The 20322-nt window shown below is 44.2% G+C and overlaps 1 long non-coding RNA gene across 1 annotated transcript; it reads left to right on the top strand.

Moving 5' to 3' along the window:
• Window positions 1–341: 341 nt before the first annotated feature.
• LOC146191949 (uncharacterized) lies at window positions 342–19952 on the top strand. The gene is made up of 4 exons (XR_014706719.1): window positions 342–607; window positions 3525–3646; window positions 7752–7848; window positions 19625–19952. It is a non-coding gene; the product is annotated as an uncharacterized LOC146191949 (long non-coding RNA).
• Window positions 19953–20322: the final 370 nt, after the last annotated feature.

Below are 20322 nucleotides of genomic sequence, written 5' to 3'. Positions count from 1 at the left end.
TGCATTGGGCCAAAGCTCCGACTTGCTGAACCACCGCAACGCATTTCTTATCTGTCAACCCGTCGACAAGCACGCATAGTTTTCCCAGCATCGCAAAAAAAGAAGCGAAACTCACGGTGGTCTTTTCCGCCACCGCTAGCTTTCGCTAGCACCGCCACATTTCTGAATGCGCAAACTACAGGCGCGCATACACGACAAACATGTAGCGTTAGCGCGTAGACACTTGACATCGTGCTTGCCGCTGTTAGGCGAACAGCAAAGCCGTTGAAGTCGGCAACTTCCGAAACCGAAACAAGTCGAAATCAGCTGAAGCAGCCGAAGCTGTAGTGCTAGTCATAGCCATTGGTGGCGGCGTCGCGGCGTCGCGCTTTCTTTTGTGCTGCTGGCGGCGTCATGCTCTCGAGATTTGCGAGGCACAAAGCGCAGCAAAATAGCTCGTGCGATGTGCAGAAGCGTCGTCAGGTTCTGTGTAAACCTGTGCAAAAGGTGTGCCGGCGTGCCCAACAGATAGTGCGTCTTCCTTTGTGCGCTTTCACTGGAAACACTACGCTGACGGCGGGACTATTGGAGGGCGGTCACCACCCGGGACACGTTTGGCATCTCAGATGTAAGTAAATTTTCTTCTGTCCTGCACATTCTTCCGAAAACAGCGCAGAACTGGTCATGCATGCCAACACAATGCTAGTTTGTTAGTTCGTAAACAACAAGACGCGTTCTTAACAAACGGTTGTTTGGTTTTGACAAAGTAAAGGGGGGGGGTGTTAATGCGTTTGCAGTGTCTTGGAAAAGAGACAGTGTCATGGGCTGCACGATTGGAGTAGAATATGCCGTACAAATCATCATTCGTAAGCTCACTGCGGGGTGCATGATGCCGGTGCCGTACTGCGATTCAGCCTTCGGCAAGAATTTAGTATGGGCAACTTCGTAAGTGCCTCGACCCGGTCCTTACGTTGTGCTGCAGTTGAAGCTCCGGCGCTTGTGCATTGAATTTACACGGACTGAAGCGGTAAAACCTACCTGCGTTACGACAGGGCTAGCTCATTATTCAAATGTTCTATAAATATTGCGGATTATGGGATAAGGAGCCGGTGAACACGCGACGGCAGTATGATTCAGCTGTAATCGTACTTAAAGCACCATTGTCGAGCCTTGGGTGCAAGTAGAAGGTAAAAAAAAAAGTTTTTTTTAGCTATTTTTGAATTTTTTCACCTGTATTGGCTTCACATTTTCTTTTGCATAATTTGTTTTGACTGAAGTAATCCACAAAAACTGCAAAGTGCATATAAATGACACACCAAACTCAGGCCTTCAGTCCAAAAATAGCAGTAAGGTGTAAAGTTAATCATGCATTCAACAGTACCAATAGTATTGCTTTTCTTGTGTTATTATCTACAAATGAAGCAAAAAAATCTGAACTAATTGTGCTGAGATGCCCCATCGACATCTTCCCTGATATGAAATGTGAATCAAAATGTGTGCAGGTTTTTTTGTGCTCAGTGTATGAAATTCATGCAGGTTTTAAATTGAGGAGTGCATGCAGGATTCCAAGCAAAACAAGCCTTTGCTCAAGGTATCATTCCAGTGTGGTGTTTTTGTTTAAATTTATGCATGTTTTGTAGAAACAACTGTAGATGTTGATAAGGAAGTGGTTTCGGGGGGTGGCTGCTCCTGGCCCTACGGTGCTGCGATTGGTAGGTCACCGCAGCTTGCGGCGGGGGCTAGCCTGCCACTGGATTTCTATCTGTTGTAGGCAGTCTTTGTACCTACTACCGTTTCAGTGGTGGACGACGGCTGTCGCGACGTGCCTCTCTCTCCCACTTTTTTCTTCTCTATTTTCTCATCTGTCCGCACGAGGCAGTGGAGGTGGCTCAGCTACAGAGCCAGTAGTAGGCCCGTGCATTTTCGTTATCTTCTTCCTTTAGTCGCAACAACAAGTGGTGGTGTGTCTGGATCTAGCTCATGAATGGCTACCACATTTATGAATCGTTTGGTGGCCGCATGCACTTCCATACATGGTTTGAACAGTCACGTTACATTCTGCAATTTACTTTTTTTTTACTTTTTGAATGGATGTGTTTCCACTTTTGAGTGCGTAGCCTTTCACAATTCATAATTGATCGGGTGAGCGTGTTTTGACATGATAAAAGGTTTGGCAGTTAGATAGCATTGGCCCGTCATGATGCACAAGCAGCAGACTGCTTGCTGCGCTGGTGCCAATATCTTCCTAGATATCACTTGATCATCATGTCAGTGTTGAGATCATTTAATGGAAGTGTGCAGATAGCTATAATCCCACATTTTCTTCACTGGCTTGCAGGCAGGAACTTGTCAGCAAAGCAGCTTTAAAAAGGAAAGCTCACAAAAATTATTTCTCTAATTGGCTGTTAAAACTGGAGAAAATTATTGTATAACTAGACTGCTCACTCACCATGTCAACTTCAGCAAAAAAAAAAAAAAAAAAAGGTTGGATAATAGAGGCAGTTGCACTGCAGTCCTGATAAATATGTTGAAGTTGTTGAGACATAACTTGAGCTTTGAGTGCAAAATGAATCCAAGCTAGATCTGCTAGAGAGCAAGTAAAGACTCTGTACATTCTTCCGAGTTGACGTAGTGGGAGCTAGGGATGAACTTTTGCCTTTCTTGGTGCACTACTTGTGTGTAACCCGAGTTGGGGTGGAACATTGCATGTTCAGAGGGTGGTAGGGAAGCAAACTTGGTGGCACTAGGAAGGCTATGAACAATATGAGGATGATAGGCTGCCTTTAGACTAACTGGCTTGCATTTCTCGGTGTGTTTTGTATGTGCGAATGTTCCATAAGCTGCCACATATGTCTTGGATTTGATGTTGAGGTGACTGAAATGATCAAAAACTCAATGTTATGATCGAAGTCCTCAGAACATGCTGTGATTTTACTCCTGGATTAAGTTGCAGACATTGTTTGCGGGGCATACATACCTTTGAGAGGAAATCCAGTAGATGAAGGTACGGGCAGAGTGCTTGCTTATTATTCCAACCTAATTGCCCAAACAACGTCACCATTTTCTGGAAACAGATTGTTCACGCTTCCAGCTTTCCGGTTGTTCACTCGTGCAATACAGTGAAGCGCATTTACGCCTTGGCACATGGCAGGCTCAGGGGCTTGTTCATCGCTACTGTACTAAGTTAGACCTCAAGTGGACTCGAAATGCCTTTTTCCATTGCCATGAAGTAGGGTTTAAAAGGTTTGATGACGGACATACTGTTCGCTCTGCTAGCAAGTAACGAAGAGTTAGCATAACATTTCTTACAAGTTACACTATCTGGCACCTCTTGATGTGTGTTGTGCCTGCTACGCCGCTGAATCCTTTGTGTGAGATCGGAGGTCCCTGCAGGATCACAGACTTTTATAATGCTACCTAAATTATGAGCAGATCGAGGTGGTAGATAGTAAAACTCTGTTAATGGTGAATTCCAATAACAGACTGTGGTCACTTACAGAACATTCTTTTCTGCTCATTTTGGACCAACTGTATTCCAAATGCAGATCCGGAACACAGGTTTCATCTTCCAAATGCAGATGAGGAGCGATTGCTGAGCAAGATCGCTCCATGGAGCAGTCTAGATTGCTCTGCCGAAATCAACAGGACCGACTGGAAATTTACTTGAGTATGTGTTCAGCTGCACCTACCATTTCCAATAGATTGTCTCTGCTGCGCTTGCTGTGCCCTCTGCAATAATGGACTATTGGTACTTGCCGCTGCTACAAATGCAAATTGCTGTCATGAACTAGTGCTCACTTTTGAGGACAGCAAGTCTGAGAGCAGCAGTATTCTGCAATAATCTTTTTTAAAGACCTCAGCTCAGAGTGCGACTGGAAAACTATGTGCAGAAACAATCTGTGTGCTATTTGTGAACTCGAAGCCATTCCTCAACTCTGAAACAGTGAAAACAGTGATGTGAGCCTTTGTTTTATTTGAGAATAGTGCCAAAGAAATCTTACCGTGCTTGCCCGCACTCGACTATCTGAAAGAATGGCATAAACTGTTGAGGTCAACACCATTCTAACATCTATTACAGGTTTAAAACAGACGGCATGTGTACACGAAGCACAGGCTAGCGCACAAAATGACTGGCAATTCCTCTGTCAGTCCATGGGCACTACCTACTTGCGCTAGCATGAGTTCCAAACACAGTCGGGACACAATCTGTGCTGGATGCAGGTGCTCTGTTGTGGAGCGGGCAATCCACTTAAGTTCTGGGATTGTAATTCACTATGTGTAGAGGAAAAGCAAGTGAACATCTCTCTGCTGGCGTATGTCACATTGCCTGCTGCCATGGCTTTTGGTTTCAATATGTGCTAGTGACAGGAATGCTCACAGCACAAGTGGGAGTGGAGACACTGATCTGCGCCATTATGGAAATGCCAAGATGTTAGCATGGGCAAACATCTCTTTGCATCACCACGAAGGTTGCTAAGGCTCAGCTCCATGTATGAGCAAGCGAGTACATTGCGGGCATATGTCAGACAGCTCGTTAACTATGGGCCTACAGCAACAGCTGCCATACCTTTAATGAGAACTCTTGACTAAAAAGGCACAATTTTACAAAGAGCAAAGTAAATGATGATAATGACTTTTTTTTATTTAACAAAGCAGGGGGTCCGAGTGAAGAACTCATGCCACGACTGTTAATATGCCTCTACTGCTCCATTTGTAAAGCAAGCAGACTGAAGTTCTCGAATGAGCATGTTTACAGTCGTGAGCAGCTCTGTTAGATGTGTGTCCATAGGGTGGCACATTGTTTCGTTGTTGAAAAGAATACTAAACAAAAGGTGGTTTGGAACTTAAAGGGGAAAGAACAGAGAAGCTGGCTGTATTTTTGTTTTGTTTTTTCCTAAAAAAAAAAGCTGGCTGTAGATGCAGAAATACTGTGAATGGTGAGAGGTGGACAGGTGCCAAGCAGTCGTGAACTGCACCTGGACTTTGCAAGGAGCCTCATGCTACTCATGAGCCACAGTTTGGCCATACCTAGCTTATATAAGCTTGACTTGTACAAAACATGCCTGCAAATGTAACCCTGCCTCAAGGCTGCCTACACCCTACTGTGGCAGCTTCAGCGTTTAGGACATTGAACTAGTGAGCTGGGTGACGCGGGCTCGGTCTTAGCTGGGGTGGTTGCATTTCGATGGTGGAAAAATGCTAGGTGCCCATGTGCTTTATAGTGTCAGTGCACATTAAAGAAGCGTAGATGGTCGAAATTATCCAGAGCTATCTACAATGGCTGACCCTCGAAGTCAGTTTCTTTGGCATGTTGAACCCCATGATCAAATCAAGGCTGCCTACTGTTAGCATTAGTAGAGTACCTTCGCAATGCCACAAAGTCTGCCCCTCACCACACTCCTAAATTTCGTTGTTTGCAACTCTACTCAGGTTACTTAGTTTGATGACCCCTTTTCCTGAAACAGTAGCAGTTGACGAAAAGAAGTGTAAAAGCATATCTCACGCCCATGCACTGAACTCCGAGAAAGGTGCTGATTTGGTCATAATTTTTTTTCATGAGAATTTGGTCAGTGTCATAATATGACCCTTGGAAAGTCATATCTCTACTGAAATGTTCATGTGATAATCTGGGTAGCTTTTATAGATGGCTTGGATGATATCATAAGTGCTATGATGGTGAACTGTGCTTAGTGTCTGCAATACCTTCATGATGAAGATGGTGAATGCAAATTAGACAGATTTTTGCTCTACTTTTGGTTCACCAGTGGGTGCCTAGTGAGTCGTCAGTGCAAGCTATCCGTAGGTTCACTTTCTTCTTGCAATTTACATAGCTGTGGAGTTCTCATAATAGCAGAAGTATCATATTTATGGGTCACTAACTTTTTTTTTAATGTAAGATTAGTAAATACGCCATCAGCAACCTTAGAGTGCAGTATGCTCTTTACCTGTATTACCTGTTTATCATGGATAGAATATTGGTGCTGTACTCCTGTGCTACTTTCAATGTTCAATTCTACACGGTAGCACATCACTATACTCAGGGTTAAATGTCTGGCTATGCAGCTGAAGCTAGGCAAGAAAGTGAAGGCAACATACCTCTCTTCCCTTGCCATGTAGAGTGGGTTACTTCAGCGCTAGTGACCTTGCATTAACTCTCCAACTTTCTCCCTTCACTTCAAGCCTGCACATGCGTAGCCCAAATAGTGAGCAAACCACTCTCCTCGGCAAAGAGACTAAAACTTGTCTCCTTTCCTTTCGTACCTTGGCTGCATAGCCCACAACATGTCTCCGTGTATAGCAAGATTCAATGCCATATTTCCTCTTACTGTCGGAGCACCCTCTGCTTCTGCTGTACTACCCTTGCAGCAGCCCAGTGTTTTGTTTACCACAGAAATTCATGTCTGTGCAAGCTACACTGGCATGGAGAGGTGCATTTCTGAGCCAACTTTCATGCTTTATGATGATGCTCTCTTTGATCGCCTTTAAGTTGCATCAAACCTGGTCATGTGTGTTGGTCAGTACCAAATGAAGTAAATTTCTTTGACTAACATACTTTGAGAAGGATGGCAATTTGCCTGAGTTGGTAAGGCGTCATCTTGAAAGTAGCAGCATGAAAAAACAAGGATGTGAAATGAGGCAAGCAGGCAATAACTCGCAACTAAATTTTATTGATGCAAACATGAAATATATAAAGCCAAGCAACGCCGCAAACTGCTCAGTCACTGATAAGCAGACAGCAAAACATCAATCACTAAAATATCCGAGCAGTTCCATTTATGTAGATATAGGTAGAGGTACCAACTTGGCTCTGCATCGTAAATAATGCACTGGTTGCTTTCAGTTTCTTTCAGCTGCGCACATTCTGGCTGTCATCCATTTCAAATCAGCTGGAAAATCATTGAAGCTGAAGGCATTTCACGACTAGGTAATGAATGTGCTAGTGAGCCGTCCATCGTGTTAACATGCAGTGAGTTGGGATATCTAGATTAGGGAAGTGCTCTTAAATTTTAGTGACTCATGTTTTGCTTTCTGCTTATAAGTGATTGAGTGGTTTGCATTGTTGCTTGACTCCTTTATATGTTGCAAGTTAGCGCCTGTCTTGTCTCCTTTCACAGCCTTGTTTTTTCGGGCTGCTTGTTTCAAGATAAAATGCAATTTCTGCTACTTAGGTCATAAAATGAATTCTAATGAAGTTCCACATCTCTTAGAAAAGTAGTATTGTAGTTACAGGCATGTATTAAGGCCCTGCACTACAAATTAAGAGGCTCACTCGATATAAAGCATAAAGGGAGAGCTTGTCTGATCTTGGGCCTAGTGGGCATTAGTGGATTATGGATAGGTTGATGTTAAAATGTACTTGCAGTTAAAATCAAGTAAATGCTTTATTTGTAACTAGGGGCACTGTGATGCCTGACCTGTTCTTTTGCCAGGCTGGCGACGAGATGGAGTGAAAGGATTTATTTCAGTGTTGGTATGTCTCGGGTGATGTCAACATTGTTTCTTCTCTGGCTTTATAGGCAGTCGGCCTTCAACGAATTCAATCCTAAAGTGAAAGTTTGAATCCAAAAAAATATTAATCTAGGATTACTTAGCAGGCAGAGGCGAATTCATACAGTGACTTACACCAGCATGCCACGCATCATTTCAAGAAAAAAAAGTATTGTGGTGTTCCTATTCTATGCCTTTATTTCTTGCTCACAAAGCCTCTGCATGTAGGTCTTACACTATATTACGCTTTAATTTGTTGGTTCATGGTACTTTTTACCTTACAGCAAGCTCCATGTGGCTTCAAAGCAATGGCTTCTTCAAGCTCTACAATACCCTTTGCCAGAATCGCACAGTGCTATGATGGGCAAGTAGGACATTGATGTAAGTGCTGAAGACATTTTTCAGCATGTGTAGTTTCTTATCTGCCTAACCTACTATTGCATTTGTGGCTCCTTATGTTTATTTTGAGGTTCAGGTTTCTTCAGTGTTTTCTTTGATTGCTGCCGTTGCTTACTGGCTATGGCATTTGGCTGCTGAGCCTGAGAATATGGAATGGAATGGTGCCTGGGGCCTGTCGATACAGGCAAAATGCAAATTTGCCTACATGTTGGGCAGTGCCAGTGCACAGTTTAAAGAACTTTTTGTGGAAGAGGGAGGGCTCTGGAAATTAGCCCAGAAGCGCTCTTTCATGATGTCTCTCATAGCTCATGTTCAGCTTTAGGGTAATAAAAGGACATTGAGGACAAGCTGAAGCTAGCTTGTGTTATACATTTCTGCATTCTATTCACTAAAATGCTATTTTACAGAAAATGCAAGCTTCTTTTTAAGGTAGGAAAAGCCAAAAGTTTTGAAGCAGATCTCATTACCAGCTGATTTTATAAGATGTGAGGATAGTACACCTTGAAGTGAAGGCTCATGCACCTTCACTGTGGTTGCTGCAGTTGTTGGGCTAGTTATACTCCTCTGACTGCAAGTTAAATTAGCAGAGTACAGTAGGGGCAATGCAGTCGATATAGGTTTCAGTAGTCTTGACATTGCACTGCTTTCACATAAGTACTACCATCTTTGATTTGAAAATGATTGACAGTATTCTGAGTAGTGGCAGGCCGGCCACATGTGATCAGAGTTCTTGAGTGCATACTGGTTGCAGATTTTCACCATACCGCCATGGCTGGGATGCCACGTACCGGGATGCCAGTAGCACTGCAGCAACTGAGAAGGAAGTGGTTGAGCTTTTAATTGGATGGGAAAATTCAGTGTTATCTGTACTTTTAAGTGTTAAGCTGATGTAATTTGTGCATGTGGAATCACGTCAAGCAGTTATTACTTCTCGGCTAGCTGTATTGGCGGCGGAGGTACTACAAACTACTGAGGAAAGTGTTGCTGGCTTCTGTCCTCATTGAAATGCAGCTGCTGATGATAACAAATGTGGCAAGAAACAGGTGGCCTTGCTTCCACCTTGAAATATGTGCGTGTTTGTGAAAAGCATTGTTTTGAGGCTTAAAGGTAACCGATACCATACCCCTTCCATGGAGAGTAGACCAAAGCACATCCTCATGATTTGTGAGTGAGGAGGGAGAACTCAAGTTTCAGCAAATGTAAATGGCGGTATGGGGTTGTTCTGGCAGAATACTTCTGCAGTGCTTCTCTCCTCAGCGAAAACCCCTTCACTGTGGCGGTAAAACCTGTTTTGGGGGCAGAAATAGGGTGCTGCCGGGAGACATCTCTTGTGACATTGACCACATCCATTACCTGCTCCACTCTGCCTTGGTTTGCTCTCTCTATTAAAGGGATTAAGCGCTTAAGAGCACCTTAACCTTACAGGTACCATTCATAACCCCCTTCCCTTCCCTTCTGGTTTTCAATAGAGAAGGCATGCTCCTCCCAAGATTCGTGCATAACATGAGACTTAATACAGAAATATTCAGCATTGCACCCAACTTCTAACATGAGACTTAATACAGAAATATTCAGCATTGCACCCAACTTCTGCCGCAACGGGGATTGGGAGAATATTTTTGCAGGTCCTTAGTGCACAATCACATAATACTTCATTGACATAGCCTACTATATGTCACCTACACATTACTCGTGGAGTTTGTATTCTTTTTTTTCTTGAGAGAAAAGCGCTGCTCAGTCAAAAGGCACGATGCGGGGGAATGTGGAGTGAGCACTGATTCTGTGTGTTCGCAATTTTTGCTTAGCTTTCGTTCTTTTTCTTCTGGTAATTTGGCAGGGTTGCTGATATTCGAGCGACACAAGAACTGAGTCATGAGTCTGCTTCTTCGCAGTGGGATCGTGCGTTTGTTTTCCTCATTGTAATGAAAATGTGCAAGGGTACTGACCCTATGTGGGGCTGCGAACATATTTATAGTGCATGAGTTATTTGCACACATGCACACCACACACTTGCAGTTTTGTAGTGGTGAAAAGAAATAGCTGTCAAGACTGAGAGCATCTTCTAAGGGCACATAAATGTTGATGTTTGAAATTAAGCTGTGAATTTATACAAAATGTGGCTTAGTTATTGAACAAACAATTTTTTAGCACTATAGTTGTTTCATGTAACGGGTTTAACTTAAGGCACAAAGGTGGCCGATTGAGCCCTGTGCTCTAACACACTGTGCACAGAAGCAGTCAAATCTTTAGTCCTCCCTATCTTCTGCTCAGGCCCAAGCAACTTATACCTTGTTGACACAAAAGTGACGTGTCTGTATTATTCCTGCGTATCCTGCGTGGCGGTTTTTTTTTCCTTTTTCATTCTACTGGGAGGGAGTGAGAAAAGGGCTGCAAGGTCTTTCTCGTCTATGCGGGAAGGACGAAAGGGTACTGGGAGGTTGGCTGTCAAGGTGCTTTAAAACGAGTGACTGCTTCAAGCTGCCCGGGGCGCTCAATAAATTGTGGGTGGGTGGGAAGGGGGAGTGGAGGTAGTGGGAGGGGGGTCTAGCTGCTCTCCGAGCTAAGCGCACAGCAGCATGTATGCTTCTTCCTTTTTTTTTACTTAGTAGTGCGGAGAGGATAAAAAAAATGGGGGCGGGGGGGGGGGTTTGGCCAGCGCAGGTGGCGCTGTTTCAAACGAGTGACCACCTGGAGCTGCCCTTGGCAAAGCACAGAGCAGTATGCACGCTTGCTCCTTTTTTTTCCGTAGCAGTGAGGTGTGCGCTGCGATAGCCTGAGTGGCAGTGGAGGGAGCACTGAAGATTTGGCTGCTTCTGTGCCCGTGCACTGGGGCAGGTTTTGTACCTTAAGTTAAGCCCGCTATGTGATACAAGCCTGAATCACTTTGGGGCATTAAACCCCATAAACCAAACCTTATGTGAAACATCTTGTATACTATTTCATGTCTTAATCCAAACATCAATGTTTATGCACCGTTCAGAAGATACTCTGTCTTGACAGAATAATTTTTTGCGCCACTACAAAACTGCATGTGTATGGACGTGTTCGCAAATAACTCAAGCTCTGGTACTGAATATATGCAGCCCCACATACGGCAAGTACTCTTGCACATATATTACACTGCGGAGAGCAAACGCACCATCCCGGTGACATGATGCGATAAAGCCGACTCAACTCCAGAGTCCCCGCGTCGCTTTGCATACCCATACAAGCTGTACACTAAACTATCGAAAGAAACAGAACGAAAGCAAAAAATTGCAAACGCACAGAATCAGTGCTCACTACATTCCCGCACATCTCGTCTTGACTGAGCAGTGCGCATCTGTTAAAAAAAATCTAGGAGATACATATATGTGTCGTATAGGCTACGCCATCCATGTGTGACGTGACTGTGCACCCAGGACCTGCAAAAATATTTTCCCACAGGAATTACGCTATGCAGGATAGCTGATACTCTTCAGTTTTGAAAAGAGCCTTTGTAGATAATTGTGCCCCCATTTTCACCCTGGTCAGTTCAAGGAGCAAGAGGCACGTAGGAGCACAATTACCTATTATAATCTGTATGATCCTGAATGGGCCAGGGCTCCTGTGCCATTCGCAGGGCAGCGTACAGCTTGTGAGATTGAGTATCGTGACAGGAAATTAGCACTTCATAAAAAATACTTTCACTTGAACTTCAACTCCATGCAGCCCTCAATGCCTGCTTTTCATTTGTTGGCAGTTAGGTGACCTTGAGGGCTCATCGACTGCCACTCAACTTGTAAACATGGGACATTATATCATTTGCTCGCTATTTGTGCTTTGTTCTGCGAGTTTATCCAGCTTTTCACAAAAGTGGATGCAGTGAGTATGCACAGATCTGTTTTGTGAAGCATTGGCTGAGTGGCGGCCCAGGTCAACCCTGTTCAACCCAGAACTTCTGGCATATTGTTTCGTGGATACAGCTTTGGCTACCCTCCTGACATCCCAGCTTTTGACACCAAGTATGCATTACCATGGCCTATCACAAACTGCAATGCTGTAATTGATCATCACATACTTCTGTGGTGCTGCACATTTCGAATTGTCACTATATGGGAGCAATGTTTCAGAACCTACTTAATGCAGAGCTATGATACACATTTGAGGACTAAGAGCAAGTTTGCTCTGCATGGTGACTTCCAGAGACAGGGACACACTTGTGGGGAAAGGCATGTTGCGTACATACCTTCCAACCCTTTGATTTTCCAGAAAACCAGATTTTTGACCGAACTTTCTGATTGCACGATCACTGCCCTAAATGTTCCGATAAGGGGCTTCTGCCTGCAAAGAATGGCTTTTGCAAAACCGGCACTGTGGAATCAGCAGCCACGTCTTAATTGCCAGCATCTCCATCAGAGGCCCCACTAGCACCGTTGGCATCATTGGCTAAGCAGGAAATCAATCAAAGCAGACTTTAGCTGAGCGAGAGTAGGTGTGGCTGGCTGCACACACAGTTGATGTACTGCGTTTCTTGTAGGCAGCGGTGCACAGCTAGTGCAGCCACAGTAGATATAGATGCTTTGCTGGCTTCGCTTTCGATCTGAGCTAAGGGCAGCTGCTCGGTGCACTTAACGTTAAAGGGTTTTTCCAAATGTCACCATCTGATGCTCCTGTATTGAGCTCAGCCGCATGCCTCATCTTACCAAGCTGCTCTATGCACAACAATGGCGTGATTGCTCTTCTTTCAGAACCATCACAGCCAACAGCGGTTGCAGACGACATTACGTGTAAAAGGGCTAGTAATGGTTTTGCATTGAAGACTTACAGCACTCCGATGGTGCTGAGAGAAAACTGTGGTGGTGGGCACGCAGATCAGTTTTGCGTTAGCTATGGAGACATAGCGAGAACACTCGGTGACGGCCTGTAGATATCTCGGCGTACACCTTTAGACATGTATTGCACGCTTGCTGCTGCATGTGTGTATGCTCAGGATGTTTAGATTAGGACTCATCAGACACTGCCTGAAAGTGGCAGCCGCCCCCCCCCTTTCGGACATTGAAACATCAAACATGGCCTCTTCTTCACCTCCTATTGGGCAGTCTTCCCATTTTTGGTCTTAGCACATACGTATAAAGGAAGCTGGGGGCCCACTAGCAGCGCAGTTGAGCCTTTGGAACAATGAACATTTGTGCTAGAGGGATCAATGGCTTAGTTGTCATATCAGGGTAGTACAGACGTCTTCAGACTCGCGGTGCTGTCTAAGTGGCTGGTTCGCTCGTTTTGTGGAGACACATTCACGGTAGGCAGAAGGCATGGCTTTTCAAGCACAGTGACCATTGTGGCTCCCAGCTTTGTTTGTAAATCAATCAGGGAGTTCAATTTGTTTGTTTGGGTGCATACGTTGCAAAGCAGCATGCATGTTTTCTCCCCTTGCCCCTTAGCCCTGCAAGGTCAAAGAGCAAGTGTAGCAGCAACTTCAAACCAAACCTTAATAAACAAATTTGGTCACTAAATTTCACATTTCTCAATGCATATGTCATGCTCTACATGAACTGTATCACAGCGGCAGTGAGATTTCCTGACATTAAAGTGTTTTCAGCTGTTTTTCACAGCTGCCTTTTCATGCATCCTGGGAAACATGTTCTGTTAGCCTGTGAATATAGAGGTTGCTTCTGAACGTTCAGAGGACTTGACATTAGGGCATGAGTCTGTTATGCCTGTGGAATAGTTTTTAATTCAAATTTTGCCCTTGGGGTCGAATTCACAAGCATGTCTCGACTTGACACTACCTCAGCTCTATAAAGTGAAGAAAACAGTCTTCTCTACTCAAGGTCCAGTTGAGATTCTTGAATGCTTTTCAGCATTTCTTATGACTTCGTATCCTCTAGAAATATCCCTCCACTCTAAGCAGCACACGTGGCTTACAGGAGCACACATGGCTTACAGGCACAAGACAAAGGCCAAAATTTAGCCTGGAAAGTACATGCCACTACGTGTAACCTGGTCATTTTCTAATGTGAAGTCCTTCTGAACAACATCAACAAGCTGCTTCAAGAGTCGCAGCCTAATAGGTTGCGGCAGCTGCTTTTTGATGGCGACGAAAAGTAAGGCACCCGTTTGCTATGCAACATCAGTGCACATTAAAGAACCCCAGGTGATTGGAATTTCTGGAGCATTTCACTACTCATAGCCTGAGTTGCTTTATTGCATAAAAAAAAGTCCCAGCCTAGTAAAACTGCTCTGTTGTGGCCGATGAAAGACACGAATGCAGGCAGCTGGGAATGGAAGTGAGTTTTATTCACCAGCGCCTCGGCCTATATAGCCCTTGTTTTGCGCAATATCAGATGTCAGTTTAGGCGCATGCGCAAGACAAGGGCTATATAAGCAAAGGCATTCGTGAATAACACTCACGTTCCTGGCTGCCTGCGTTTGTGTCTTTCTTTGGCCACAACGGAACAAAAATATGTTGCAAACTGCATGAACAAGGCAGCTGTGAAAAATGGCTGAAAACAATTCACGTCTGGCAACATTTTCTGTCATTGACATAACGCTTGTGTAGAACAGGATTTAGGCATTGAGAAGTGCTGGAATTGCTGTGAAATCTAGTGACCTAGTTGCGTGTTTGCACTCGAAGTGCTCGGCGGTGAGCGTTGAGCACATGTAAAGTGCAAAGAAGCATATTGCAGCGCATGCACCCCAGCCAAGAAATTTGGCTTTCCAGAATCAAATGCCGCTTGTTTCCAAGCAAGCTAGGAGCTGTAATTGTAAATGTACTTGACTGCAATATCCCTGAGCCACTCTGAAGACAGAATTGACCCCCCCTCCCCACAGCACCGTGCGTCTAAAACATTATGCACCGAGGCAATCAGCAAGCCATCGATGTGTGCAGCACAGGTGTTCCATGACACAACTGCACCTCCGGTACCTCCCTCTTCCTATTTACAATATGCCATTCCCTACAATTGCACCACTGTTCGCAGTGGTTCATAGAAACCCCTGCACATGCTTTGTTTGCTGTTAGCCGTCAAATGCTTGCTGCAATTTGGCACTCGGCACGCTCTGAAATGTTGCTGAGGCATCCGGTGACAACTTGAAATATGCCTATACCACAGCAGTATAATGCGGTGATCAACTACAGCATTAAAAGCTGCACCTGACAACAACTATCCATACTCATCGTTAGCTGCATGGACTTCGGGAGACTTGTCTTGGTCGTACTTGAAACAATGTTTCAGTATTTTCGAGTCAGATTGAGGTTCCCACAGAGCCAATGCTTCAAAGAGTGGGTCTGTGAATCTTATTGTATCCGTTAAAACAGATGCTTGGGCAAGTTGGTAACTCATTTTGACCGGAACAGCGCGCACTAAGACACAGACAAGAAGAGAGACACGACACACACGAGCGCTGTCTTTCAACTGGTGTTTATTGTTTGGAAAGAGGCATATATACACAGTTCCAACAACACAAGGAAAACAACCATCCTTTATAGATTCATAGTCAATTCATGCATGTCACACTGAACAAGGACGATAACAACATTATCATTTTCCCTTCACTAAAAATGCCAATTCCTTTGAACTGATCGATAAAGAGGGGCTACTGACGCATGCGTCTTTAGACCAGGCGATGTGCGCTGCTTCAATTATTTCGCGTGTTAATTGGTCACTGTGTTTACTTAAAATTTGAGTGTTAGTGAAGTCAGGGTGGCAAGTTTTGTTTTCACAGTCTCTACAATGAATCCCGAGATGCCCTTTTACTGTGTTATGCACGTTATTATTGTGCTCCTTCAGGCGTTCATTGAAGGAGTTGATGCGCTTCTGCGTTGCAAGGCCCCAGTGAACACCGTCTCGGTTCGGCGAACTGTCTCGCATTTGAAAGGAAATTCGCTGCGTTTGCTCCCAGCCGACAAGGAAGGGGGATTCCTAGTGCTACCCTCCCATTTGTACGTCAAGAAGGGTAGGGAAGCTATTCAGTCTTCGTTTTCTGTGGCCAAGAACCTTAATCTGAAAAGAATTAAAGCTAAGGCCAAGAGAGTGTGCAAAAAACTTAACCTTGATCTGTTAACGAAAAAAGCCGATAAAAGTGAAGGCCTTAGTTTACAAGTGTTTTTTAGCGCAAAAACCCACAAACCAGAGTGTCCGTTTCGTGTGATCGTATCTGAGAGAGGCACATGGCAAAAAAATGTAGCCGTTTTTCTAAAGAAGATCTTAAATTCACTCACGCTGGACGATCCTTTCCAAGTAAAAAAATCGCAGGATGTAATCCAGTTTTTAGAAACTAACAAGAACAAGGGACTGACGGCCTGCTCCTTTGACGTCAAGGACCTATATTATTCACTACCACATGACGAGCTCTTCGCGTGCTTAGAAGAATGCATTGACCAGCAAGGAGTAATTGAATTCCAAAACAAGAACGGCATATCCGCCGAAGGCTTTTTAGAACTACTTCAACTGTATTTAACTTCTACCTTCATTTCCTGGGATGGTGAGTTTTACCTGCAAAAACGAGGAGTTTGCATCGGGTCATGCATAGCTCCCGTGCTTAGTGACTTGTTGTTAGCACAAAAGGGTAGAATGCTTCAAGAAAAATTGAAAGGGTCAAAGGTTGTACAATGTTTTCGATATGTAGATGACTTTCTCGTTCTTATAGACTCTAATGTGGAAGAATTTGACGCAATCTTTACGCAGATCAAAGCTAACTTTGTAGAGTGCCTTCATCCTCTCATACTAACTACTGAAGTGCCAGAAAACAATGTCATCCAATTTTTAGACCTCCAACTCAGATTAAAGCATCATCACATGTGTTGGTCTTACCAGCCACGAAGCAGAAAGCCATTGCTCTCTTTTACGTCATCTCATTCTAAGCTGGTGAAACGTGCTGTGGTGAAGTCATGCTATCACAACGCGCTTAACAAATCCTGCATGCACTCCATGCAAGATAGTTTCCTTCGCCAAACCGATCGGCTCGTTAAGGCTGGGTATCCCAAGCAGCTACTAGTATCAGTGTCCGAATCTATTCTCAGTAGCTTGAGCAAAAATGGAAAAGGGAAGCAGGCAGATTCAGAGACGCGAAAGGAAAAAGAAATAATTACTGTTGTGCCTTACATTCATCATTTCTCCCACAGACTAAAAAAGATAGCGAATAGAGCAGGAGTTAAGGTTATATTTTCGGCTCCAGATAAGCTTGAGAAGATGTGCAAAATGGTTAATGCTGATTTTGTTCCCAGAGATTGCGACATCAAGCATGAAAATCGATTCGTGTCATGTGAAGAAGGTGTAGTGTATGCCATTCCCTTGTCATGCGGCAAGCTGTATGTGGGTCAGACGGGGAGATGCCTCAATGAACGCCTGAAGGAGCACAATAATAACGTGCATAACACAGTAAAAGGGCATCTCGGGATTCATTGTAGAGACTGTGAAAACAAAACTTGCCACCCTGACTTCACTAACACTCAAATTTTAAGTAAACACAGTGACCAATTAACACGCGAAATAATTGAAGCAGCGCACATCGCCTGGTCTAAAGACGCATGCGTCAGTAGCCCCTCTTTATCGATCAGTTCAAAGGAATTGGCATTTTTAGTGAAGGGAAAATGATAATGTTGTTATCGTCCATGTTCAGTGTGACATGCATGAATTGACTATGAATCTATAAAGGATGGTTGTTTTCCTTGTGTTGTTGGAACTGTGTATATATGCCTCGTTCCAAACAATAAACACCAGTTGAAAGACAGCGCTCGTGTGTGTCGTGTCTCTCTTCTTGTCTGTGTCTTAGTGCGCGCTGTTCCGGTCAAAATTATTGTATCCGCTTTAATGAAAGGCTTTGTATGCAGTAGAATGAAGTCCGCACAGCGTGTGAACGCTACAATGCCTCATGTTTGCAAGTGGATGTCGAAGTGGCCCTATATTAGCGTCATTGCAACTTTGAAATTCGTGAGAAAACTTGAGTTTTCTCCTGCACTCGAGGAGCGATTAAAGTAAAGCTTCATTTCTAAAAAAAAAAAATGCCTCGAGGATCGCTGGGTTTCAGTCAAGGTCTCCATGCATTCTTTCCGCATGGTATTTCTCAAGAAGACTTTGTTGGAAGGAACGCTCGGAGGCCGTCATGAATTCTAACCAAGCCTTGAGTAGAGGAACAGCTGTTTCCTTCACTCTGGAGCAGAGGCAGAAGGTTGAGTCGAGGTGCATCTTCATATGATCATATATGTTGGATTGCATAATCTTTCAGGTTTGGTTTTATTCTTTAGCCGTGTATGCCGAGTCGATCATATATGTAGGATTGCATAATCTTTCAGGTTTGGTTTTATTCTTTAGCCGTGTATGCCGAGCCATATCCAAGAGTGCACACTTCTACTTCTCGAAGGCCGTTTAAATCTCCAGTTTTGCACTGCTCTCTTGACTTTGCAGTTATTGTAGCTTTTCATGAAGCGGTGTACAAATGTCATTGATCAATAGGTGAAGAAAAGAAGCCAGCCAGTCGGCGAGGCCAAGGAAAGCACTGTGGATTGTACTTTGTGTGTTTTTTTTTTAATTTTTACTTTGGTAATCACACAAATTAGTAATGTAATCTGTTTAGGGGAAAGATAAATGCAAAGTAGAAGGAAAAACAACGTGCCGATGGTGGGGACCGAACCCACGACCTCCGAATATCGCGTCCGGTGCTCTTCCAACTGAGCTACACGGCCGCTGTTCCACCTGCTACTTTCTTGGGTATTAATGTTGTCTCTATATGAACCTTGAGAGTGTTCACCAGCGCCACCCTCAGCCATAGCGGTGGACGTGGACGTGGAGATGAGGGTACTCGTCTTTTTTTTTTTAATTTTTACTTTGGTAATTACACAAATTAGTAATGTAATCTGTTTAGGGGAAAGATAAACACAAAGTAGAAGGAAAAACAATGTGACGATGGTGGGGACCAAACCCATAAAGTACAATCCCCAGTGCTTTCCTTGGCCTCGCCGACTGTTGGCTTCTTTTCTTCATGTATTATAATGAGTACCCTCATTTCCCCTTCATTTATCTGCTTGTCGCCTACGGGGGTCTCGGTTCTGGAAGTCTTGAAGCCATAGGTAGCATAAGAGGGTTCTAGCACAGATTTTGCCCTCGCTCTTGATCACATTCTATGTGACGCTGGCGGTAACACAGGACATTCCACGTCCACCGCTATGGTTGAGGGCGGCGCTGGTGAACACTCTCAAGGTTCGTATAGAGACAACATTAATAAGGAAAGAAAGTAGCAGGTGGAACAGCGGCCGATGTAGCTCAGTTGGAAGAGCACCGGACGCGATATTCGAAGGTCGTGGGTTCGGTCCCCACCATCGGCACATTGTTTTTGCTTCTACTTTGTGTTTATCTTTCCCCTAAACAGATTACATTACTAATTTGTGTGATTACCGAAGCAAAAATTGAAAAAAAAAAAAACAAAAAAAAAAAAAAAAAAGTACAATCCCCAGTGCTTTCCTTGGCCTCGCCGACTGTTGGCTTCTTTTCTTCATGTATTATAACGAATACCCTCATTTCCCCTTCATTTATCTGATTGATCGATAGGATATGGTTTGAAGGCCCTTGAAATATCTGTTCGACTGAAATATTAAATTTTGTGGGGGTCTGATGCTGAACAGTCTGTATGCTCGTGTCAGTTCCTCAGATTTCTGTAGTTCAGAATCGAAACTTTTTGAATTGAATTGTTGTCAAATAATAGTATAGCACCTACTTGTCCATTTCCCAAAATGTTTGGAAAGACATGAGCTGAATTTTTGGATCTGGGATATAGTCCTGCTTTTTTTTGCATTTTGCAGACGTCGCACAGTGAAAACCTGTATCCAAGCCCGAACCCAACAGGTCAAGAGCAGCAGAACAAGGGAACCTATATCCAAGCTCCAACCTGGTGGACCGAAAGCAGATGTTTTGTGACCACAGTGTGTCAGCCATGCTGAGACATGGCATGAATAAAGCCAATCCAGGTGACCACATGTGTCTTTTCCAAGCATGCATGCTTTACACATGAGGCATATCTCATGGAGGGCATCATTTCGGCAAAACATTTTGTCACAACTGCAGCAAACACTGATTGAGGCCTTGCACAAGGCCTAAAGCTGGGATATTAGTATTATGCGCAACACAAACATGAGGAGTAGTGTAGGAGCCTTGCAACCATGCAGAGTATCACTAGCATGGTAGCATTCCTATGTCAATGTCTCTCGTCCTCTGAGATCACACTGCTGTTTTGCATCTTTTGAGTCCCGAGTCTCGAACAATCCTCACGCTGTGTGCGGGTCGGTAACCACACACAGGTTTTTGCATGCCGTACCTTTTGAAGCGAAAGCTTGTCTGCGCGTATCAGACTGCAGCTTCGAGTGGCTTCACATAGCCTAGTTCTGCGCATGAGTGTGACGTCACAGCCAAAGCCAGCTGTGCAGCCTCCTCGCCAAGCTCTGCCAGCTTTGCCTAGAAACGCTTAAGAGGTGTGCGACTCCTCCTCAAAAAAAAAATTTTG

Source organism: Amblyomma maculatum, chromosome 4 (assembly GCF_055883805.1).
Source record: "Amblyomma maculatum isolate TAMU_Amacu chromosome 4, ASM5588380v1, whole genome shotgun sequence".
NCBI classification, from domain to species: Eukaryota; Metazoa; Arthropoda; class Arachnida; order Ixodida; family Ixodidae; genus Amblyomma; species Amblyomma maculatum.
Note: the sequence above shows the minus strand (reverse complement) of the source record. Positions and strands in the feature narration are given on the sequence as shown.